The sequence below is a fragment of the Stegodyphus dumicola genome, chromosome 4, assembly GCF_044657685.1.
Source record: "Stegodyphus dumicola isolate Sdum_Otavi_A_Nest chromosome 4, ASM4465768v1".
Lineage (NCBI taxonomy): Eukaryota > Metazoa > Arthropoda > Arachnida > Araneae > Eresidae > Stegodyphus > Stegodyphus dumicola.
The window spans coordinates 167,801,938-167,829,114 of record NC_140771.1 but is presented as its reverse complement, the minus strand read 5'-3'; the positions used below and the strand labels follow the sequence as shown (position 1 = coordinate 167,829,114).

At 34.7% G+C, this 27,177-nt stretch overlaps 1 protein-coding gene across 6 annotated transcripts in view; it reads left to right on the top strand.

Moving 5' to 3' along the window:
* LOC118198793 (protein dead ringer homolog) overlaps positions 1–27,177 on the top strand; it is a 496,618-nt gene that overhangs the window by 185,890 nt on the left and 283,551 nt on the right. The gene's annotated exons all lie outside the window — the stretch shown is intronic.

Here is a 27,177-nt window from a genome sequence, read left to right as displayed (position 1 = left end):
CGTTTTTTTAACGTCCTTAATTTCCCTCCCTCTCTTATGGCCGACAGAACTTTTTTTCTTTTAAATCGACGACAGCTTCAATCCTAGTCTCAACTCGAGGCTTAACTGGAGCTACCTTTGTGGAAAGAGATGTATTTTTTAGCATTATGATCGCTCTTGTCGCCAGAATATATTTCAATTTAGTCTTTTAAAAGAGTTATTTTTTTAAGGGATCTGTGTATGTTTTCTGAATTTATTATTTTTTTCTCTCCTCCCTGTCGCCATTATCATATTTGCTTTTGTCTGCGGCGCGGGTCATCCATTTTGGGGGACTTCTGCCGGGTTAGGTTTCCCCGATTTTTCATAATTTTTCTCCACCCGGTTAAGTGCGGTAGTTTGGGGTGAAATCCTTCCCTGCTGTAATAAATATCAACGGCTTTCTTTAATGTTTTCTGCCCTTAAGAACTTGCAACTATATGCCGTTTTAGGCATCTGGTTTTTTTTTTTTTTTTTACTTCCCAGATTTGAGTTACATTCATTTATTTGAATTTAAACGCGATGTTTTTCTGTGAAGTGTTTTTATGTTTCCCCTTTTTGCAGATTTCTGAAATTATTCTAATATTGTATACGAAAATGAGAAATCTAAATCTAATTCCTTTTAACTAGGAATCAAAAGCAAGTTCCTAAAAAAAATATTTAGCAGTTGACGATTTGGTGGTTAACTAACCACTAATGTTCTCTATTGTCCTGGTTCAGAAGAGTTGCAAGATAATTAAAAGATGGTTCAAAACACAGTTGGTCTAATTTTAAAATTAACATGCAACCTAATAATAAGAGTACATGCAGAGTGCAAAAATAGATAAATAATATATTCAGTTAACGCACGAAGATAGTAGTAATAATGATAACAGGTATTCATTAATAATAACTATACGATAATATAATGAACTTTGATCGTAATAAATATTCATAATCATTACAAAACTATGTTTAACTATAACTGTACAATATGATAATGACGGATAAGTACAACGCAATCAAAATATTTGTATAAAAGTAAATATGCAATAGCAATATAGGAGGATATTAAAGGGGAGACGAACCCTAAACTTAATTAAGAATTTTTTAATTAAAGCACAGTTTGAAACTGTATGTACTGAAAAAAATGAAGAATACAATTTTTAAAAATACAGCTGTATGTATTTCAAATATATAAATGAGATTTACTGAAAAGAAAATACGGTATTAAAATTCTTCAGACTTAAGGCTGACTTTCTCAATGTAAAGTATTTTCTCCCTTCTTTCCACATGTCTTCGTAGTGTAACTGGAAACACGCTCCAAGCATGTTCGAGAAGTCCAGAGTTCGAATCCCGTCTAGGACATTACGGATTTTTTTCACTTTCCTCATATCAAAAATATATCTCTACAAGTACCACCTGGACTAAAAGGTGGTGGGACGATAATTCGTAACCACGAGGATCGAGGATTTAACGACTGGGTCCCCTAATCCCCAGTTGCCCTTTGGGGAGAGGGATGTATAAGTTTCTCCCTGCTTTTCCGCATGGCTTTCGTGGTGCGACAGGAAGCAGGCTTGACGTGTATTCGGGTGGTCCGGACTTCGAATCTTAGCGAGAGCACTGCCCATTTTTCACGTTCTTGCACCGATATAACCTACAAAATGACTACAAAATGACGAAATATTTGAATAACAGATAAAATTTTTTACATTCTTCTAGAATCTTTTTTTTTATGCCATTGAAGATGGGAGAAGTTTATTTCAAGAATTTATATATATAAACATTAACTTTGAACGTTAATCTTCGGCAAGGTTTGCCACGAAACAATATTGATTATCCGAGTCTACCGCAGTTACAAAGCTTACTTTTTTTTTTTTTAAATAAATTTAATCCTTCCGAAGATTTGTGTTAAAAAGCTTAATGTTTTTAGTTAAAAAATCTGAATTAAAAAAAGAGCATATTTCATAGTGTAGTACTAGTAAATATTAACTATAATAATATGATAAATATCAGCATTTAAAGGAAAACTCTAGACCATACAAAAGAAATTTTTTTTTTGCTTTTTAAATGTGGAAAAATTTAAGAAATTATTGAAAAGTATTTAAATTGTCCAAAATTTTATTTATTAATTTTGTAAGTTTTAAAGTTATCAATACAAAAATTTCATTTTAAAGTTTCTTTTAATTTCTTTTGAAGATTTTTTTTACAGAAGTTACAATATCAATTGACTGATTAACAATAATTGCTGCATACGAATTAGTTTCTACTCACGTGGCCAGATCCCTTGTTACGTCAATTAATAAGTAGATTAGAGTATATAGTTAATGTACATTGCAGTCTATACTTACCGACCGAGCACTTTCTGAGAGAAACTGGCTCGTATTCACGTTGCACACGGGAACAACTAAGGAAAACACCCATGCGGCCAGCTTGTTACCTCGGTGAGATCCCCTAGTTGAACTACCAGTATTTGACCACTGTTAGGGCCGGAAACAGCTAGAACCAAGCTGCGTTATACGAACTTTGTCAGAAACCTTCTTCTATAATAAGTTGGTTCTACCCTAAACAAAAAACATATTTATTTTATAAATTACTTATAATTTATTGTGAAAATTTGCCTTTTGATGTTGTCTGTTATATTTTTTTGAGTTCTTCGCTAATCATCCTGCTCTTTTTAATAACTTTCACTCTTAAGAAATTCCAAGTTCTCTGTCCTTTCAGCTGGATTGTACCGTTATAAGCGCACTTTAGATAAATGGGCTTTATTCTACTTTGCAGAAAAACAGAATGAATTAATCTTTCACTCTGTCCTCATTTTTTGTTTCTTCCTACGAAAACAGCAAGGAAAAGTGAACCGCGCTGCGTACAAAAAACATACAACGGTGGACGTTTTGGTTCGTGGACGCTTTGGCTTAATGGATGGAAACCTTTCAAAACCGGCACTCGAGTTTGGATCAATAGTTCGCACGCTGCAATTTTTAACCCTTTTCCACCCCGCGTGTCTCACCGACAACACTCTCTCTCTGCCAACTCCCCAATTTTCACCCCACGAGAAGAGTCCAAAGAGTTGCAATTAAACCGGAGAACGTAAAAATTGGGGAAATAATGCAAAAACCAAATCAAAAACTTACCGCGTTAATTATAAATCTCCGTAAATTATACCACCCTTTTGTTTCTTTCCCATCCGCGCTAGGTAAGAATAGGGGGTGACGCCCAACGTCACGTGACGCCGACTACCCCGCATGACGTCACGAAATGGACGAAATCAATAACAGCTGTGTTGTCGGAGGCATGGGGGAGTGTAACGAGACGCGTATTATCCACAACACATGGCACCTAAACATACTTGCAGCAGTAAGGTGCCCAAAGGGGAGGGTCATCTCACACCCCCGCCAGATCATTCGAAACAACGAGGTCTTAAGCCCATATAGATCGTCGAAGCATATGAGGACTAATGAGAGTGTGAGCTGCCATATGAAAATAAATTAATAATTTTTTTTCTATATAGATAAAGTATTCAAAGAAATCACCATGAGATATCAACTAAATTGTTAACACTGTGACATTAATAAGGAAGAATTCCTAGTTAAGAAAGAAAAAGTCTAATTCCTTTATTGCTAAGGCAATCGTTTTGAATTTTCGCAAGTTAATCTAAAATACAATCTCAGAACAAAGTTCCAATTTTTTAAATTCCCTTTTACTTGTTGTAAGCGTTGCTAGTTGTGAGAAGCATTTTCTAAATAAAAATAATTTAAGCACTAGAGATGTATAATTTGCTATTAATAAATCTTGATCTTTCTCTAAGCTCTACATAACAGCAAGAGCAATCAAATAAGACATGCTCTGTAATGCCGAGGTTTATTTTGTTAACATAATAATAATTATAATGTAATTTTAAAATGTTGGAATTAAAGTCTTTCCTCAGAAATAAATGTAGAGTTATAATTTATTTCCTTACGTGCTTTTTGAACATTTTTTTTATAGTTATTTATTCCTATATTAAGAGTAGCAGTAATTGTAGGGACTGCTTCAGGCGGCAAAAGCTCTAGATATGCCACTGGCGTTTATGTAGACTGGCAGCAGTAGGAAAGGGTAGAGTTAGTTTTGTACACAAGATATTTTATTTGTTGAGCTTCATATTTTATACTGGTGTGTATTTTTCTATTATTGAAGAACTAGTTCTCTTTCAGTGTATTGCTATATCGATTAAAAAACTGAGCGATTAAAAATAATTAATGTATATTTTAATAATATAAACTTTCGTTTTTAAAATGACCTAACTGGTACAACTTAAAATAAATTTAGCATGGACCTCAAACCTCATTGGTAAAAAATATGAATGTTTGGAGTACTGCGGTTAAACGCGCTTAGGTTATGCATTTTGTTTTTAAATTAAACAAAAATTAATTTCTGTATCTTATCAGCCTGCAAGTGGTTATGAATTCTGAACACTGATAATTCGTCTCGGATTCGATTACGGAACGGGTAAATTAGTTCGCTAAACGAAGTTTCATAGTTTTCCCTATTCGCAAAGTGGGAAATGTCATTTTCTTTACGAAAATCCTCCACGGAGACTCAAACAGATAGACTTACATCAAATAAATGGAGTATCTCGTATAAAGTAAATTAATTAATCTCTCTTTTTAGTGCACAGAATATAAAACCAGTCACGTATCCGATTTTAATTGAAGTACAATTTTTAATACAATAAAAGTTGAGTAAAATAAAATACAGTTTAATTTTATTAAATTAAAATTATGATTACTTTTGTAGTTGAAATAAAAATGGCTTTGTGTTTATCCATGTTAATAAAAATATTTTTAATGCGTTTTGTTATTTTTTTTAAAATTTTTTATTTTAAAAATCATTTTGTTTCAGAATCTTTAAAGTACAATAACCGGAAAAGTGATTCCCACACTCAAATATTCATTTTAAAGAAAAAGATAATCGGATTATCATAATTTTGGAAACATCCGTATGCGTTGTAGTGCTAGTTAGTCTGGATTTATGTAGTTTATTTTAGTAAAATTTGCATACATCTAGATAAGGTGGGTTGACACAGAATAAGGTAAACGAACTTAAAAATTAAGCTTTTAGCCAACCTCAACCTTTTGATGGTCATCAACGAGCTCAGTTCCATTTCAGTTACGCACCGCAGTAGTCACAAACGAACATAGCTCGCATTACGAATTTACGACTGACGCGTATTTGGAAAGATCTCCCACCCGCCGAAGGTTTAATACAATCTTCCAGGCTGATAGATACGATAACAAGTATAAAAAATCCATTTGTATGTCTTTGTATTTATCATATGCCTATATATATATTTATCATATATATATTTATTTGTATTTATCATATGCCTGTGATGATAAATATTGAATAATTTTGCAGAAAAAAAATCTATTAGAATAAGATTGAGAAGTTCTTTTAAAATGAGTTCAACTATTTTTTTTTATACTTTGTAGCCAATTTGAGGCTGTTTCTAACATTACTTGTATGCGACACAATGTCCTCAATTCTTTTGTCGTAGATCTCAGCCAGATCTTCTGTAAGTATTCCGAATTATCTTGCACATTATCTTGTAATAAGATGATTAAACATGTGTTCTGAATCCAGGAAAATGAATAGAATGGAGTTACGGAATTAATGTGTGTTCAGGCGTGACGAATGCTCCTGATGTAGTCCGTTTCTAGAAATATAAGAACCTAATTGTAGGACTTTCAAATGGCGCGATCTGCCCGTATTATCGCTTAATAATAAAAAAAAAAAATGAAGTACTAGAAGTGGTGTCTCATTAAACAGGGTGACTACATGCGTAGTGAATTCGTTCACTACGCATGTACAGATCCCTGTTTAATGAGACACCACTTTCGTCTCATTAAACGAGTCGTTCATTGAAAGTTAAAAGAATGGTTTCGGCTCTTTTTTATTTTTCATAGAAAATTAGAAATATTTTAGGAAGAAAATTTCCTAATACGTCTTCAAAAATTTTACGTTAAAAAGTTCCTTTCACAGGATATCAAATCGAAATTACTTGCAACACATTTTAGTACATTTGCACTTTTTTTTTTTTTTTTAAATTTATTTTATTGGCAAGTTCTATTATAAGAACGAATTTTCGTCCGTCAACCACTGCAGTTCAGTACTGAAAACACTCTTTTTATACGGTTTTATTTAAATTAGTTTCTTTGTTTCTCGATTCAGAACTTGAAATTAATTTTTGTCTAAATTCTCCCGACTCATTCCATATACATTTTATTTCGATGGCAGTGCATTGCTCTATAGGAATTTTTATAAAATTCGATATAGGTAATTTTCTTTTCATTTAATGTTTAATTTTCCTTGAAATTTATTAGTGTTGAATTTTATTTATGTAAAGGAACATTTTGATCTTTGCATAATTATTTTAGAAAGTGATTTTACGTAATTGAACTTTTTTTTTTTTTTTTTTTAACGTTTTTTTAAAAAAAAAAAAAAAAAAGGTTCGAATTTTTATTATCGTGCGGTTGCTAGCAACAATGAATTTTTATTACAAAAGATTTAATTTAAAATTTAAAAAAACGCAACCTCTGTTTGGCGTAGATTTTTAATAAAGTCTTTATCGGTTTTTAGAACGATCGGAATAGATCTCTCCTCTTCAGGAGCAAAAATTTTTTCCTTACTGAAAAAGAGAGTACCCATCTGATTGCCCTTCAAATCAACAGAGTTTTAGTTAAAATCTGGCCCAAAAAAGGTTTGCTTTTATTTTTTCCCTAACTTTAAGTTTACTGAGGTGTGTTCCTCTTCGAAAAGATTAAATCTTTCATTACCAACAGCCGTAAAATACAGTTTGATTTTGAGTAATGACCGAATGGGACCGCATTCCTAAATCAGACAAAGATTGAAATGACTTGAATATAAAAATATGGCAGATTAGAAATGATAATGCTCTTACACTCAGAAACAGCTGCTTAAATAGACTAAATTAAAACGTAATTTTTTATCTTTCAATAATTTTTAATTTCGTATTTTTTTATCTTTCAATAATATTCTTAACCCTGTAATTATAAATAAAATGTTGGGCTGTCATAAACGAGTTGTATTAGGGGCATGAGTAGAATTTCAAGGAACAAATGGGAATGATATGTGATTCAGGTCACTTAATTTCTTCAGCGGTGACCAATTAATTTAATAATCTACCTAATTAATTTAATTTACAAGATTTCCAACTGGTAATTTTTATAAATATTTGTATCAATATTCTGTTTAATAAAATATTTTTCTAATAATCTGTACTATGCATTCGATATGGAGCCTTTGGGAGCCGTTTGGTTTTATTTTTTGCATGTTTTCTTCTTTAATTCGGATTGTTTAAATTATCTTTTTCCCTAGCGTCAATGCCAAATCTGTTCAGATAACAATTACTTCTTATGTCAATGGTTGACAGATATCACAAACTAACAACAAATCGAAGGAATTAGCAGGTGTCGCTCTTGACAACGCATTTAATAATCAGAACCTTCCCCCCCCTTTCCCCCCAGGCTTATCCCAAATGCAAAAATCATCGGCTAGAAAAAGTTTACTTCGCTTCGAGGTGATTAAGAAACTCTGGGATTTGAAAATCATTGCAAAGAAGAAAAAAGAGCAACTTTTATCATTTGCCCAAAGGAATGTGAGGCAGGTTTACGAACAGAAGCTAAAAATTTCCCGCTGGTTTTAAAATAATTTATAAAGTTTGACGCAAGTTCCTTTAGTTATAGGCTATGGTTTAAGAAGTCCTTTTAAAATGTAATCCGATTGAAGAGCGGTATATTTACCTGACGCATAAATTAGCTCTGTTAAAGTGGCATGCATAATACATCATGCGGTATGCGCATTCAAATTGAGTCCTTTTTTTCATTTTTTTTTACAACAGTTTCATTGAAAACTGAGAAGTTAAACATGTAGTATCGTTAATTATGGATAAAGATTTAATTACATTTTCTTCTCGGCGAAAATTGAGAATGAAGCAGATTATGCGAGGTGGGAAAAAAAAAAAAAAAAAAAAAAATCTCATTTACAGCTCTTTGCCTTCGATGGTTTGCTGAGACCTTGTTCTCTTGGGGAGAGTTGTGTCAGTTGAAAAAGATTTTCGTGTTTTTGTTTTCTTTCCATTTCAAGTGTTTCTTTTTTTTTTTTTTTTTCCTTTAATTTTTTTTGGCATCATCGTTATCATTATCATCTCTCGGGCGAGTCAATATCATCCCTTATAACTTTTATTCGGATGAGGGAGAGGAGAGAAGAGGAGGAGTGGTTTTGGAAGAGCATTGTTGGAAATAAAATATTAATTCATTTCTTCATTTGAGCTTTGATGTGTTTTCGGGGGGGGATGGGGCTAGTAACCGCGAAGCTTAATTAACTGAGAGAATAATTAGTACTGCGACATTAATTAATGATAAATAATATATCTTGAGGTCTAGAAAATATTTATATTCCATATTGTTCAATTTAAGTCATCAGTTTTCTTGTTCCCCTCGCAGTATCAGTGCATAGCAATGTTCTTTAATTATCTATACTATCAAAATCTGTGCGCGTCTGTTTATGACATCATCTCCTCTGGAACGGAGGGGAGTTGAGTTTCAACAGTGGTACCTCCGGATTCCAAAAATTCGTGGGAAGCCATTTCGACTATTCTTATCTTCGTACGACTTTAATCAACCGAGATATTAATTAAAAACTCCAAAAACGCTAATTTTTGCTCTCATTTTTCCGAGTGGCAACAGTCGCGCGCGCTGGAGAGAAAAATTTGCTTTCGAAATACGAAAAGTGCTGCCACTGCTCCCTTACAAATCGTAGATTTTGTTCATAAAAAATTTGTGAATTTTACAAAATATGAAATTAAATTACCAATGTCAAACATGAAACATATTATTATTATATAAGTTTATATTCTGACGTTGAAGAAAGCACGCGATTGCATGTGACGTCATTGTATGTCGAAAATGTTTCGTTAATGTCAGCCTTTTAAATAAACAGCTGCTGTTGGCAACGTGTTTTGTTTCAGGTTAGGGCAACTGAGACGATAGGTTATTACAACGTTAATTTTTTTTTATTAATACTGACAAAAAACTTGTTATAATACATTAAATTCGAATCATGACGTATTACGTATACGTATTAACCTGAAACTTCAAAAGTTTTTTTTTTTTTCCTGGTTTGGCAACAAAAAAATTATTTACGAATTGGTTGCTGCTTGGAAAGAATGAATTGATTTCATTCATATTGAAAAGCTTTTATACATTTCCTTTTTAGGTGTACATAAAACTTATAAATTTTGCTTTGGCAGCAACTCGCTCATCTGGCGTGGGCTTGCCCGCTAATATGCATTAGAGTCTGATAAATGCACACTAAATCCAAACCGACTGCGCTATGTCCGTAAGGTTACTGGTCGTAAGTCTGCCTGTCATCTTATATCAGTGCTTCTCAAACAATAGCATTGCAATTGCGAAAAGATAATTAAATCAACTCTCGATTGATAAACAGAAACATGTCTATTAGCAAGACCACGTGGTGTACCTGAATTAAAGATTTAACATTTCGTGCGATGGTAACGTTTATCAAGTCACGTGGATAATAGCTGCATGATAGTATAACGTAATGTAACGTAACGCTTCAGAAATTTTGGAGACTCCGTTAAGGACATTACAGACGTTGAAAAGGTCTTAATATCATTATTTTCCCGGAGGATTTTGTGTCGAGAAGGGAAGACATTTTAATAAAACCCTTTCATGAAATGCAGCGAAAGAATGGGAAGTTATTATTTTCATTTTAGAGTATTTTCCGAGGTTTATTCATTTAGCATTGGAAGTTTAATCCTTCAGGAGCTCAAGGTTTCGCACATTCCTTCGGTAACATAACTTATTTCATTAATTAGAGTATTAATCCCATACTTAATTATCCTCCTCGGCCTAATAAAGATTCAGATATAGTTTTCCCTTCACAGTGCGAATAATTTATTCAAAATCTCCTTTCGCATTGACCTCTTCAGCGTACATTCCAACTGAGTAGATTCTCTTGCTCTATGTTACTTACCAAGCAGAAAAAGAAGAATACGACTATTATTGGTCGTAGCTATTGACAAATCCATCCCATGGAGCGAAAGCCAAGAAGAAACTAACAAACTTAATTAATTATAGCCCAATAAAGGTTTAGCGACTGCATTCACTGGTCTGGCGCAAAACGTATAAAAGCAATGTAAAATTATTTTGTACAGTGTTTTCTTTTTTTTTTTCAGTACGATGTTTGCGTGTGTGTTCAAAACTAACTACACACAATTTCTGCATCCGTTACATAACATTTTATTTATTACAATTGAGTTTTTCATAAAATTTACCATTTAGAATAATTTAAATAAATTATATGTATTTAAAAGTCAGTCAGTAACATTATTTATTGAAATGAAACTAAATGTAAAATGAAGGTCAAGGCCGTTGTTCATCGTTGACTTACAACTAATTAATTTTAGTATATTTCATGAAACTAAGGTATTATTTATTCTACCTCTCTTCTCCTAAACCCGATAAATCAAAGTATAAGAAAAGAATAAAAAATAATTTAAACAAAGCAAGAACTCTACACATTAAAACAGAAGAAAGGGGGAAAGGAGAAAATAAATTAAGTAATAGATTGAACAAGTTGTTATGTATCTGGTAAAATCTCTTCAAGAGGCTGGAATTACTTGATAAATAATGTGATAACCCCGAAACTTAAATCTTACAACAGATTCACTTAATTTTGAACATGAAGCAGCTAATCACTTTTTAATTTAGTCTGACCCCTAAAGATTCCGCCTGTGGTAGAGTAGTTAAAACCGCTGAATACTGCTAGTTTGATCTGCTTCAATCCCAAGCGACCAGGCTGGTTGCATGGTTGTTGCTTTCCATGTACAACTTAAACACGTGCTTGTTTTCCTTTAAAAGCCCTCGATGAAGGCAATCCTTCCTTTAGGCAGATAGCCCTCGTGGGCTTTGCCGTGTTTCAATAACATCCTAACCGGCTATTACGTGGCTAAAGAAGATCATGATGCAAATTCCCCAATAAATGCACAGTAAGCTATCCATTTTTGATATTGTGGTCGTGGATACTGTCGAATGACAATAAAATGATGCGTTGAGCAAAGTATCAATGGTTGTTCACAGCCAATAGTAGGTTAATTCTCCAGCCAGACACTTCTATCCATGTGCTTGATGGCAATAATGCGGTAGGTATAATTGGAGATGAAGAAATATTTTGACATTTATCTGACGATGCTGAGCTTCCAAGAATAGGATATCATTTTATCAACATTTCATTAGATTAGTGAATTCTTAATGCTCATCTGCATGTCGACACCCATTATTTAGCGGTTATGTAGCTAGAAGTACTAAATCTGCTAGTGCAGAGAAAAATTGCTTCCTTACTTGGATAATTTCAAGAGAATATGCTGCTTGAAGCGATTTGGCTTCAACTCCCCAACCCAATTTCTCATCCAGATTAGTGAATGAAGCCATGTAAGGGAAACAATAGTCGCGGACAGAAGACCCTAAACAAGAGAAAAGGGAGGCGTATTTTTATCTGCGTTTACTGCTAGAAGAGCACGCGCTTGGCGTGTTTTTCATCGGGAGAGTTTTTTAAAGCTCAAATGAAAGATGAGAGGAAAGGCGAAAGTATTGTAAAAGAGTTAGTTCCCTTTCTAAAGTATAAATGGGCTTGTTTGCGTGAGGGAAAAAAGGGTTTAAAGGAGGAAGGAGTCCAGACCGGAAATTCAAGTATCCCAAAAGTCCAAGGAACGCGGCGTGATTCGTCTTCAACTGCCTCGACTGGAAGACGGATCGTTGGGGGTTTCATCGGTAGACGTGTGAATTGGATTACCGAGTTTAAAACATTACGGTGGCTCTCATTGTACTAGTTGAAGAGAAGAATTTTTTTTTTTAATTAAACATAAAAAAGCATCCCTTCCGTTCCTCCTCTGCAATGAACTGATCCTTTTGTTCTTCTCAAATTCATTTCTTCGTTGGTTTCTTTTATTGCAGTTCTAGTGTTAATGCGCTGGCGTGGTGTCAAGATCTCGCATAGGTGTCGGGCCAATTGCCAAAGGCGCGGGGGGTAGACACAACAGGCTGGGGGGGGGCAGAAAAGAGCGTCGTCGCAGCGGAATTAAATGTCCTGTGATAAAGTGTCAGACTTGATGGGAGGTAATCTTGCCCCAAGTTCTTTTGCCACGTCTCTTTAATACTGGGAATCTCAATCAGGAAAAGGGGGCGACAGGCGAAACTGCTGGAGGTGCCCTCGTTTTCCAGCATTTGGGGTTTCAATCCGACTTCGTTTTTGCATATCCGGTCCTACTTACGTAACATTTTGTTTTATGAGGTGAAACGGAATACAGTTTTATGAAGGAGGTGGTACTGCTTAACTGTCAGGCCTTTTGATCTTTAGCTATACTTGCTCGTTGTAATCGTAATTAAAAATTACTCATTTTTAAGTTATGATGCCATTCTTTTGATTTACAGCCTTCTGTAGAGAAGGTAAAATGGAAAGCGAGCACTAGCATGCGTCAGTATTCTCAATATGGGTATCTCCTGAAAACCTTTCCTTTTCAGTATCATCAAAAAGCAAATTTTAAGCTCCTAGGAGGAGTGTATGATTTTCATTTGCCATAAGAAATCCCATCTTTACAAGACAAAACCCATTGGCTCTGCCATGCCTCAAAAAGTTGCGAACGAAATATCATCAGTGCGCCTTGTGAAGTATTGCCACTGAGCGAAACATACGACCTTTCCCTTGTTGTCAAATGTTTTCTTCTATAATTAATTCTCACAGTGTTGCCATTAGGTTGAGCAAGAATTTTCATTTACCTTTCGAATTTAATCAGTTTGATTATTGTTCAGCAAATTGAATGATTTAAAAGCTATAAAGGCATTTCTTAATGATTTAAATCTTAAATTTACATTTTTAGTCATCTACAGTGAACCCCTTTCGTGCCGACAACTCATAGGTTATCGTCTCTGAAAGTCATCAGTAACTGAGTACAAAAATAAATATCGCTTTGAATATCGTTTTCCTAAGATGACCACCTCCGTACCAGAATCGTCTGGAATCGCAGTTGATAGACTCAAAGAAGATTCGCTGTACCTAACTGATATAATGTTAAATACATTTAATTTATAATACGTAGGCCTCATATTTGATGTCGACATTTGCATAGTCGACATTTTTAGTGTATAAATTATAACATGTTTGACTAAAGATATGTATAACAGCATATATTTCATACTTTGGTACAGAATATAAGTTTGGCATGGATGTAGCAAGTTCCAATAAAGCAGCTTTGCGGATTCCCTGAAAATTTTACCCTGAACGTAGGGATTCCGCGATGCCTTTTTATCTTGATAGCGTTTTGCAGCATATGATCATTCAAAGGTTTCACAGAAGTGACGTAAGTGATCTTACTACCATGTCACATGTAGAAAGATGAATAGTGACGGTCGGGTAGAGATAAGAAAGATACTCATGTTCCTCGGGCAAGACGAAAAAACAAACGCCACTTGATGTATTTAGTACAAAGTATCTTCTGAATACCGGAACACTTCGGAGCTGTGGAAATTCTTTCCCGGCAATCATAAATCATTCCGTTTTTGGCTAGGAATGGCTGCCAGCTTTTCATGAGTCTCTCAATTTGTGGGTGAGTCAAGTCGTGCTCTTCAATCGGTTTCGGCTCTTAATTCTCCTCTATGGCTGGCGCTGAAAGGAGCATGGAGATCTCATAGCGCTGAATACCTTGAAGAGAAGCTGACTATAAAAACCATTTTTTTAAATAAAATAACTAAACAAAGTATTAAAAAAACTGAATGCAAAAACTATCAAAAATATTTCTCTTGTATTCTGAAATAAATTATCTAATAATGTTACGTTTTAATAAAATTAAAATTCATATCAAAAAGAATTTTCTTGTAAATCTCTTGTTCTTTTTAAAGTCGGAATATACAGAAGCAGAAAATGTTAAAGTATTAAAATCTGACATTAAACGATGTTAAAGAAAGATATGGGAAGGCTTAGTTTGAATGTTATAATACAATTTCATCATATCCGTTATGAGGCTGATCTCAGTTTGGTTTAGTGTAAACATTTTTATGCCTTTCTTAAACTTCATGAATTATTACCAGACTTGCCTTTCAATGCTATATTTAAAAGGAAAGGGAAAAAAAATACTTGCACTACAACTGGAAGCTACAGAAACAAAAATAGTTAACAAAATTAATTTATGCTTGTAGCGAGCTTCACAGTCAACAAAAATTAAAAGCTGTACCTATTTAAATTAACCAGTTCACTTCTCCTTTTCCGTTTTTCTGCCCGAATGCAAATTTTAACTCGCTTTCATTTAAGTGAAGGTTTCTGGTTGCTTTAGTCAGAGTATGCTCATCCTGTTGAGCGGCACGTTATTAATTGAAATTCGGCCTTATGGCTCCTGTCTGCCGCGTTATTTACCCTTGCCGATAGTGTCTTTCACGCCGGTGTAGGTTTGAGCCAACTTGCACCTCAATTATTTCTGTGGATCCTTTGGCTGACTTAAAAACTTAGATTTAGTTTAAATTTGAATTCCTTGCTTTTGAGTTGCGCCATAAATGCTGGCCCGTTTTGTAAGTATTAGGAGTGCCTTCTCTTCAACTATTTGAGTTCTTAATAAAAGTGTCTTTTACACCCTTCTTGCGTTTCTGTTTGTTTAATTAGACATAGAGTCTTGACTCAGTGTTTGCTGTCTAAAAGAGTGAGACTCTACAAAGTGTTTGCCGATTAATTTAAATTTAAAGCCTCTAAGCCTGGTTTCTTTTCAAAGTCAAACATACCAGAGCCCACCGGCGGCCGAGCGTTGAAATCGCTGAACACTAGTAGTTCCGACTTGGGTTCGATTCTTGGTGAACGGGTTAGCTGCATGGGCTTTTTCGCGGTTATGTCGTGTATATGAACCAGTTTCTCTTTGAAGGTCCTTCACGAGGGCATCCCTCCTAAATTCAGTTTCTCTTTTGGGATTCTGCTAACTTCCTTCATTTATATAATCTGATGTAGTAGATGAAACAGCAGAAGTTGAGGGCAGAAGAAATAAGATGCTACTTAAAACAGAGCGAGGATGTTTTAGTATGATTTGTTTATTTATTTTGATATTTACAATGATGCTTCCGCAGGAAGATGTATATCTCAAAAAATAGTGTTAGCATCTCAGATAAAGGCTGATGTCTTATTGCAGTGAGCATCTGTGATTTGTCTGAGTACAAGTAGCTGGATGTAGTCTTGTGGAGGGCCAAAGAGCAATTTAATTTGATTAATCTGAACTGTAAGCAAATTCTTTATACTTTATTAAGTGCCTCTAGCTGTAACTTCAAGCAGGTAAATGTTATCTAGAAAAAGTGCTAATTATTGAAATCCTCTCACCGGTAGTCTCTACTTGTCGAACTACTTAATGAGTTGCAGAATGACGGCGACATACGCTGATTACTTTGATGCCGGAAACTTTGGCGAATAATTCTGTCAAAAAATTTTACTATCTCCATTCACGTACTATTTTATACCGAGGCGAACCACCTAGCACAAACTCTTCTCGCCGAATGAAGGTATTACCTACAATCCTTCTATTTCTTTGATACAAACTACATGAGTATCATACCACAAAATAATAATTTGTGAAGCCCTTTCCAACACTTAATGTTATTCTTTAACACTATAAGCTATAATTTGAGCTATAAATGACTGAGTTCAATTTAGTGTCTGGATTCATTTCCGGCTGTCTCGGAACGCATGCAGTTGTATTGTGTTTGGCTTTCTCTTTTTCATCTCCAATAAAAGAATCCACATTTAGACTGCGCCCTCAAACTCTCTGGGGATAATAAAAGAGTAAAAATTAAGACCGAAGCATCCCTCGTAAATAAATGCCTCCTACCCTCCCCACTGTCCCCTCCCGCGCTTTCCAAGGACATGGCTTCGCGCCAGCACTGAGTATGGTCGGGTGTCAGCCGCATATCGTTAACACTCGAATGTAAACAGTGCGGCTGAAAAACTTGCGTTGAATCATTAACTCATGTCAAAGTATTTACCAGGTAGAAATTGTTCGGCATTCCACGCGCGCCCGCCCCGCTTTTTATAACGGCGTTTTTCCATTTACCGTTTTTCGCTTTTTCAGTCGAGCTAACTGTCGATACCCTCTCTGTTCGCATGTAACCGCTCTCTTACGCATCGACCTAAGCTTACGACGACAGTTAATATTTAAAAAGCTGATTCAATTTGCACTTGCTTATATCTAAGGCCGGATTTTCAAACGGCAAGTAGGGCATGTGACACACATCTCCAAATGGGATCCAAATTCTCCTATAATATTTAAAATATGTAAATTATAATGTATTTTCTAAAGTCCGGATTTTAAAAATATAAAATTAGAAGCAGGAATAAAATGATAAGTTTCGTGTTTCAGCTTTTATTATTATTATTATTTTTTTAAATTTTGAAAATATGCATAATTTCTTTTTTATTTAGCATATTTTTGGACTATAAATACCGAAGAAAAGACTCACAATTTTTTTTTCATGTTTAAAAGGGATTGAATTTTTTAATTTTAAATTTCATTCATATTATTATATTGTTTTAGAGTTACCATATTGATAAACAATTTAATTACATTAATTTGGTCCTAGCTTGTGCAACTAAATGAAGGCTTATAAATTCAATAAGAATTATTTACGCTTTTATTATTATTATTTTTTTTTTATTTTTCGGTTCTTTTTAGACAAAACAGGATCCTAATTTAAAATGTGAAAATTTAAACAGCAGGCAACACATATTAAAGTGAAACTACGAAAACAAAATACACAGGAAGATGAACCGTACTTTTTTAATTAAATGAATGCTTTTTACTTATGATTTCCATCAGTGACATCCGCTATATTGAAGAAACTGCAAAGGGCACCGTAACAGTAAAAGTATCATCTGTATATTAATGTATTACAGTGTATTTCTACTCCAAAATTCAAACCTGAAATTTGCACTTATGAAAGATCACGAGCTGTTACTCTGTTATTGCTAAATGAACTGTATCTAACTGTTATGGGGAGAAGTTAGCGTAATTGATGTCAAGTAACGGTGCTGATAACATTGCAGTATTTTAGTGCTTTTTAGGGGAATAAATATTAGCATTCTTATTTATTATGTAGCAATTGTTTGCATCTCTGCGTCGTATTTGTTAGAATTTTTTGAAACATTTCGTGCTAATCTTTGGTGGCAAAAGTTGTGTGAATTCTCATGCCTTCCCAGTCGAATTTCATCACTTTTTTCCCCTACGACTAAATTACTACCCTACTAATAACTTGTAGAAAAGTTGTCTATAAGCTATTTTCCACCATTAAATTTTTACCATTCTGTAAATCGTCTTCCTGTATTCTCTAGAGAGTTCGGAATTTTCTCATGTCCTTTTGCCAAGCCTCGAGGTGTGAGTGTAAAGTATCCCTCCGACCAAAGTTCAAGCAAAATATTTCTTGTTTATTTCGAATCAAATCCCACTGCCTTCAGCTCATAGCCAGGTATGCGGGCTTAAAGGGTAAATATAGAAAGGAAAAATAAAATCAAAAAACGAAGCTATTCTTGGTGGCCTTTATCGCTGCCAATCATGCCCACCTCCTAATACGAGTAATTTGTAAGCGGGATCTGTCTTTCACAGCTTCATAAGCTCCACGCTGCGAAAGTAATAGGCATTGACAAGAGGTGCTGCGGGTTCCACTCTTCGGTCGAGGATTCGTAAAGGGGTGCGAAGGTCAGGAGCTGGGTCGAGATTATTTTGAAGGGTCTTTGCCGAGAGAGGCATGCTTCAAACCGCCTGATATTATTAATTCTGAATGTTGTTTGTGTGCTGGGATACGTGAAATACATGGGAAATGAAGTGTGAAGTTTCATTCGTTCGAAATTAAATTCTTTGCGTCTGATGGTGTCCGAAAAGAAAGGTACGCGTCTGTAGCTACTGAATCTTTAAAAATTAAATATGCAAAGATAAAACCTGCAAATTTCAGATTTGAATTTAATACATTAACAAGCAACCCAGCATTAAGAAATTAAAAACAAGATTTTGCCCCTTTAGAAAATAAAAAATAAAAACAGTTGTTGCCAGCTGATAAGAACTACATCTTTGTTTTATTTTACTTTAAAAATCAATTTAAAATGAATTTGTGTTTTGAAACCTCTCACATTGTTTTCTTCATTTCATTTTCAACACTGAATGGTATAAACAGTAAAATGCTTGAAAAGTGCATTTCCGTTTGAGTAAAGTTAAAAAGGGAAATACGCATACACATAGATCAATGTTTCTAGCAAATTTCACTATTAGATATATTTTATTTGGGATACGTGATACTGAATAGAAACAGAAGAGTTAAAAATTTTGCTTTCGCCGTATTACAGAGTGTTAGAAATTTATTTTATTTATTATAACAGTTCTACAAAATTAAACTGGGCCTAAAAAAACATTAGCACTAGAGATTTAAAAAGATTTAGTTAATTTACGTGTCCTTAGCTACTAGAAATTAAAGAAGTGTCTAGCGATTATCCGCTGGTGTACCTACAACTATAAAATATAAGTCCAAAGACTGGTTAAAATACCCTTTTATTCACTCAAGGAAATACTCTTAACAGACGGATCCTGTAGGGTTTACAGGAAAGCCTCCGCCTGGCTTTAAGATATAAAATAAGAAATTAAACTGATTCTTATTAACTAAACCGAGGCTATACAACAACTAACCGAATTAGCCCGTAATTAAACCTTACCAGCAAACACTTACATGCACGTAAGACTGCGGCCGTGGGTAGTAAGATAGATTTAAAGCAACGACGGGGCCCAAAGGCAGAACACCCTCTACTGAGAACTTTTGAGCTCTTCTGCGGAAGTGATTGAACTTTCCATTAAATACTAGTTCTACTTCACTTACATACATAGAATGCGATACTGAAATCTCATTCTGTCAGGGAGTTGTACGTCAAAAACAAAAATTTAAAGGAAAGTGTTTCAAAGTTAAAAATAACTATCAGAAAATTAAAATAATCACTACAGATCACACAAATTAAAATAATCACTACAGATCACACAAATTAAAATAATCACTACAGATTATTAAAAATTATTTATTTTGCTACGCAAGTGAGCAGTTTCATAATAGAAGATTAATCAAATATTTTTTGCTTCATTAATTGGCAACAAGTCTTTTTTTTTTTTTTTTTTTTTTTTTTTTTTTTTAGATGTACCCTTTTTACTCGGGTACTAGTCGCACTCTTTTTGCCAATTTTTCATTATGAAAGTCTAGATACGACTATTATGCGAGGAAATCTAGTACACAATATTATAAACTTTTGACGGTTTTTTCTGCTTCAAAACTTGGGTGCGACTATAACGCGAGTAAAGACGGCAATTAAATCGGATTGGAAAACATTAGGCTTGTATAGTCAAGTGGGAGGGGGGGGCAGAGAAAAGAAACGATAGAAATATTGAATTTCTTTTTGTCGGTCTTAAATTTATATGTTAATTTATAATTCACAAAGAAAGTATATAGAAATACACTTGTTAAAAGCTGATAAGGTATATAACAAAATTATTAAGCTATATGTCGTCTATTATTTTTAAGATATATGATGTAATAACTTTCATTACTGTCTTCAAAGCTTTATTTTCATCCAGCTTTTTTTCCATCCTTAAGCTTATTTTTCGAGCCCCAAATTTCTGTGTATAATTTGACAAAATGAAGAAATTGGAAGGTATGTCATAGTAGAACTCATTACTCTTTTCAGAATTTCTCGCTTATCAACACCGGATGCAAACAGATTATTATGAGCCTCTTAGAATTTTTTACGCTTTCTTTATCAAAGAGATAAGCAATAGTAAACCGAAATGTCCTAGTATTACATGATGCTTATTAAGCAATTTGTCTAGATTATTACACCTTTACAGAGGAAAAAGAGACAAGAAAAAAATCTTACAATCTGAAAACCATTATAGGCTTAGTTATAAACCTTTCAATATTAATCTGATTGCGAAATGAATTTTAACAGATTTCACTTTGCTGTGGAAATATGGCTCTAATTCTTCTTTCTGATTCTCGCCTCTAATCTTCGTAATCCAATCTCGGATTAGGCGTATTAAGATTTTCTTTCCTGGTTTTACATTTTCTTATGGAAAAAATGTGACCTCTATAAATATCAGTTTTGGCTAGAAAAGGCAGTCTTCTTACAGCTGGCAACAACATTATGCTTGCATATTCATAGAATTTGCCACTTAAACGGTATAATGATTAAGGATACTGTCTGCCGTATCGGTGGGCCCGGGTTCGATTGCTGGAGAAAGCATGGATGTTTTTAAGTGTCCGTGCGGCAAGGGATTATTCAAAATATACGTAAGTCTTCTCGAGTGGTTGGTGATAGGGGAAGGGAGACGGAAACCCTTCGGCGGAGCTTTAACAGTTAGCAACGCCAGGCTATACCTAATGTCCCTCCGGGAGACTACAGGTTCCAGCCTTGCTTGACCCGTACTTGTAAAAAGTATAATTTTTAATTTTTTCTTGGATTGCTCAGGCAAAGGAAAAATCTTTCTTTCTCCGTTATGGAGGTTGCTTTTCGAGTTAAAAACTTATTATCATTAAGATACTGGCACTTTTATTTCAGGGCATCCTTGTGAAAGTTTCTGAATTGATTATTACTGACCAATGTACCTGAGAGTGGCTGCGGTATTATGAAGGACTATCCCTACATAATGTCCCAAATTTACAAATAAATTTTCGGGGAAAAAATATTATCATTCACGGAATTCCTGGGAATTAATGCTTCCTTTGCCTAGTTCTTATAAAGGTATAAGCATTCCTAATGATTTTCTTGAGATTCAAAGAGAAAAATTTGCATAATTGACAAATTTCACTTTCTGCATAATCTGCAAATGTTCCGCGCTGTTATCGGCAGCTCTTGATGGAGCTAGGATTTGGATGGGGACTGTCAGCGCGTCTATGTAATGACTGTGCGTCACCAGTAATTGTTTATAGCAAGCATAATTGGACTCGATCCGTTGTCGGCGGAGCGTGTCCAGGAAACTAGAAATGTGTTGCAGCGTATCCATAGGGTACCGCTGAAGAGCAATCACCCCTCCCTCTCGAAGCAGACACAATCATCTCGATTTTGATCGCCTGCGGGATAAGAAGAGATTTGGGAGCTTAACTAAATGGTTAATTGCTCTAACGAGCCGCCCTAGTTTTCTCGACCAGTTCCCAATCGCAACTCGCACTGGGGACGTGTCGTACAATAAGAATGGATGGGAAAAAAAACCATATCATGAATTGCAAAATTTGGTCACATGTAGTCTGATTGCTGAAATTCATTCCCACTGGGTGACATCGCCTACATGTTAAGAAGCTAAGACTAAAAGAAAAGCATAGCTTATGTAATAATGAGAATACTCATTAAATTTGTCTATTATTTTCATGTTATTAATGAAATACTTTTTGAATTATAAATACATTAGAAACTATACTTTTATTGTAAATGCTACATATTGAAACATTGAAAATTTATAGATTTATTATTATGCATGATGAAAAACATTTGTATATACATTAATTAATATAAATCTTATTCATTACATTAATACTAATAAATATATATTAACAACTTCTAAAACATTGCGTCTCTCTATCTGTATGTAAATATATGACTTATTAGATGTGTATATATATATATATATATATATGTGTGTGTATGAATACAAAAGTGAATATTGCCAAGAAGTTTATTTGAAGTTACTTTTAATTCAGATAACGATTATGTAATTGGCAGCAACTATAGTTATCAGTTCTTTGCAAATTATTATGGGTATGTAATAATCAGTTGAAAAATAATTGATGAGTATTTGAGTACTAAAGAGTGTACACATTTTGTTATTGGGTTAATTCATAATTATATCATACGTATGATCTACGTAATAAAAACATGACTAATAAATAATAAGAAATGTAACAGCTGTGCATTTATAACATTTGATTACTTAAAACAGCGCACAACTGATTATCACATTCATGTCTGTTTACATAATGAATTGCACTTTCCAATTAAGTGCACGGGCCTACTAGTGGCCGAAGCGTCGTTGAACACTGGTAGTTCTGTCTCAGGTTAGAATGCCGCGAACGGGCTGGCTACATGACGTTTCCTTGGTTTGCCCCATTTGTAACTGGTATACGAGCCAGTTTTAAAAAATCTTCTACAAAGGGATCCCTCCTGTTGTTATCCCTCGAGGCTTTGCGGTAATCACATAAAACCAACTGAGCCCACCAGCGGCCGAGCGGTAAAGTCGCCGAACACTGGTAGTTCGTTCCGAGGTTCGAATCCCGCGAACGGGCTGGCTGCATGGACGCTTTCGTGGTTTTCCCCCATGTGTAACGTGTATACGAGCCAGTTTCCCTTAGAAAGTCCTCCCCGAAGGCATCCCTTCCCTTAGGCAGATAGCCCTAGTGTGCTTTGCTGTAATCTCAATAAACCAAACCATAAAACAAACTCATGATGTGAACACCTAATTTCTAGAGTTGGTATAATTAATGTGTTTTAGGTATATTACCGAGTGTTCTATTGGACAGTAAACAACTCGCACATGTTTGGTTGCTCATGTATTCATATGCTTTATTTGATCTTCATTTTGCTGAATAGTATCTGCTGGCTGTGAGGAGGTAAATATCAGCCATATAGATTTTTGTCATTTGAATGGACAGAACAGTAATTATGAGCCATAAAGTTAGTCAGAAAATGCTTTCACCAGGTCACAAATTTTCCAGTGAGCCATCAAATTTTCATTGAAATGCAGACAACAGAAAATACACATAAGCGATGTGTGATAAATAGACTTATCCAGCACATGTTTTTAAACTATTCTTAGGTGTATACAGAATTTAGCTATTACTGATGTAATTGATTGCTATAACCAGAAGTGTGTTTATCTGTTACATGAAGTGCCAGAGTGGAGATCAAAGTGATTAACTTGATAGCAACCACCTTTCTATTATCTTCCATTACTAACAATAAAGTTTAAAACGAAAAGCGTGTGAGCGATACAAAACAACACGAAGAAGCGAATGTCACTTGAAAGGAAACGTCATTTTCGCCAATCTGAGCGATAACTGATTCTTGTTTGGCTTTCAGCCTGTTTGCCAAGTGAAGATGGGAACCCTATTTCGCCAAAGGCCGTTTCTCAGAACTGTTGCTACAAACGTTTTGTCCCGGCAACAAACAGCTAATGTGATAACGGCTTTAAGGTTTACTTACTATCATAAAGATACTGGCACTTTTATTTCAGGGCAACCTTGTGAAAAGTTTCTGAATTGATTGTTACTGACCAATGTACCTAAGAGTGACTGCGGTATTAGGAAGGACTATCCTTACGTAAGGTCCCAAATTGTTGTAGTCATTTTATGCAAATGATACATAATTTTTCCGAAAATTCTAGGGTAAAGGAATTCCCAGACATTCTCTCGTATGCTTTTATGAGCACCTGAATTTCGTGTTTTTTGAGCCAGAAAATTTAGCGCTAACTACTTTGCTGTGAAATTCTTGCTTCTGGAAGCAAATTTTTCAATAGAAACCTTAGGAGTTTTAACTATATATGTGTTATCTGCATTTGAAAAAAAATCACGCTGATTACTATGTTCCTTGTTTTAACTCTTTTATAGCAAAATCGCCCGAAACGCCCGAGAACTCAAACATCAGCAGGTCGCCCGAAGCCTGAGTCCATTTTTACCTGGTGCTTTTCCCGATCACGTTAGAGTATGGCTCATTGGTTTCGGGAGTTGTTAAACGATATGCCAATCATTCTTTTGAAGCGACTGGAAGTAAATGTAGTTCTGTTATTTGAAAGCACCTTCCTTCTTTCTTGTTAAGTGTCAACGTGTAGCTAGCTATTGATGCTCCAACTGAAGTACTGTCCTAAGGGTAAAGGCCCAAAGATCTCCAAGACAGAAGTAAATCGCTTCACTCAAATACTAGATTATCGTTAACGATGTAGAATTCTACTTGGGATAGGGGAACGAAATCCATTAAAACAAAAATTCGTGTTTACGGACATTTCAGATATTTGAGAGAAAGATTTTGGCCTCTACTGATGCAAAAAAAGTTAATTATCTCAAATCGGAGTTTGAAGAGCTAGTAGAGTTATCAGATTATGTTGCAACAGGAGACGTCAAAAATGTGTAAAAAGCCCTTGCCGGGCCTCGGGATCTCTCGAATACGCTTGGAGTATGCTTCCAGTTACATTATGAAGCCATGCAGATTGGCCCCTATTATGACCTGATGGCTGAGTTCGTTGGGTTTCAACCTTTGCAACGCAACCTTATAAGCTATTTAGCTCATATACCAAACCTTCATGTAACCATTTTCGGCGGACCACAGCTTGATTTGTAACATTTAAAATCGTGATCGATGACTTAATTTATTTAGAGTGAACTGACAGACTGAATTTACATTTTGAATTAGAATAAAAAATAACAAAGCTCTGTGCCGAGAAATCTACACAAATATTTGAAGTGGCAACAAAATACAGGCCTCTTTGAACTGAGGTACTTAATTTGAATTAAATTATTTAATTGGCTAAAGAACATAATTCTATTTACAAGAGGCTTCGTAAAGCTGACAAAATAAAGACATAGTTGGTATCTGTAATTTTGTCTGTTCAAAATTTTTAACTAAGCGTCCGAAGAATTGATTAACATTTTTATTTTGTTACCCATCCTGTTTTTGTAAAGTATAAATAAAAACACAAAACCATGTATAAAGGATAAATCATGCAACTAAAATTCTTATAAGAACTCGTGGTTAACATGATATTAATTTTGCATTTGGGCAGTTTAATAGGCAGGACATGTGTGTAGATATCCGCAGGAGCACACATCTTTCGGAATAAATGGGATCGTTTCAACTAAACCCCTTTGATTGAATAATCCAATGAAATAAGAGGTACCGTTACTTTTTTCCCTCCCAAAAAGGAAAACGAGTGCAATAATGAAGCAATTTGTAATCAACTGCTACTGAAAACTTTCGAAGTGTTTTTAACTCGTTGTCCTGGACGCCTTCCGCCGTTTAAAACTGTGAAGAACTCGGACGCATTTTTGAGCATTTACATAATATTATCTCAGGCGGGACGAATAGGCGACGGCCCCGCCGTTAAAAGGACCTAAACGGCGATTTTTACGGGGCCCTTGGCACTGCCGCATCTGTACCCAGGTGATTACTACTTCGCGAAGTGCCTCGAAAAAACAGCTCACGAATGACGTAACGAGGAGGCTATTCACCAATGAAATACCGGCCGATGGATCGTTTGAGCTTTTATTGAGCACACGATTATACATTTCGAGAGGGAAACAAAAACGTACTGATGAAGTGATTTCTAAAAATACGTCCTTCGGGCTCTTCTAATTCTTCATACTGAAGTGCCTATCATTTACATACTCATTCATCAAAATGTATAATTGTCAAAAGACAGGGATAAAAAGTGAAAAAAGGGAGTTTTAAGGCACCGTTTTTATATTAAGGGCGTCTTTAGCGTTAGAAACGTATTTCTAGTTTTTTATCGTAGCATTACCGTTATCTTATGTTACCATTCCATTTATCTTCTTTGCGACATTGTACGATGCTCGGTTGATCTTCCACGCTGGTAGCTAATAACCACTTTTCAGCATTGCTATTCCACATGATCCAAGATCTTTAATTTGTCAGTTCAAATTAAAAGATTTCAATGATTTAAAAGCAATACAATTTATTCCTTTGCTTTTTTATCGCTATTCCACATTGCTATTCCACATGATCCAAGATCTTTAATTTGTCAGTTCAAATTAAAAGATTTCAATGATTTAAAAGCAATACAATTTATTCCTTTGCTTTTTTATCGTATCTAACTGATGTGATTAAAATATCTTTAACTTATAATGCATTAATGATTTATGATTGTTATGGACATTGCCGGCATTATAAATTTATAAAGAATATTTCTATCATACCTCAGTGCAGAACCGTTTGTTATTAAGTTTCAAATCCTAATGGCGTCATCTGGGAATGAAAAATAGATTTTTTTAAACCTTTTTTTTCTTTGCATTGGATGTTAATGGCTGTTTTTAAATCTAATACACTCTGACTTTTATCCTTATGTTTATAAAACACAGTATAAAAAATTTGATATAGGTATTTGTGATTTCCAATTTATTTCTTGTCGTTAAAATATTTCTGACGGAGCGAAAATGGAAATGTGCATCAGGATAATATGAATCAGACAGTAGCACTGTAATCATCATATGATCGTATACTGTACGTAGGTAATTTTAGTAAAATTATACGTGAATAATTGTATGGAATTCTATGTAATGTAAGAGCCGGAGCTTGTCGGAAAAGTAAGAATACAAGCGCTAAAGTATTTAACATTAAATGGCTATCTGGCTAATTTGGCGAGATATCGTCAAGCTAGCAACGGTTTTGGCAGCTAATTTTTATCGCCAAATTTGGCGACATTTCGATCCGGTCTCTGTATCATCTTAATAGGTATTGTAATTGTATAACTGTAATCGATTTCATATGCAAGTGTAAACGTACGTAGCCTCATATGCTATACAGAAGTTTCGAGAAGTACTTAGATATTTTTCGGCTGTCTGTAGAAGTTGCGTAAGGGTGGAGAGAGCATCTGCTCTCAATAACCTTCATCAACAATCACCAGACTGAATTCCCATCTAAAACTGAAATGTAAGGTCGGTGAATCTAGCGCATTCTAGTACTTTTAATAGCTCATATTTGAAATTTCTCATCGTTTACCAACGTAATGGTCTATAATTGTACGTTCATTTCATATCATGACTTTGTCAGCCGAACTCTTCGCCTTCGGGTGATGGCGAAAGTATGTGGAACGTTCCCGAACTATTAAGTGTTTCTTTTGGTAAAATAAATTTTAGGAACCTATCGTCGGACCTGTGTACATTTAATCTATTACGAACCCGTGCGCACGCAATAACTTCATAGATATTCTTCAATATCGATATTCGGCGATTTATCGGTTTTTTTTTTTTTTTTTTTTTTTTTTTTTTTTTTTTTTTTTTTTTAGTTCCTACTACTCTACTGAACTGACATCATGACATCAACAATTATATAATCGTTCAA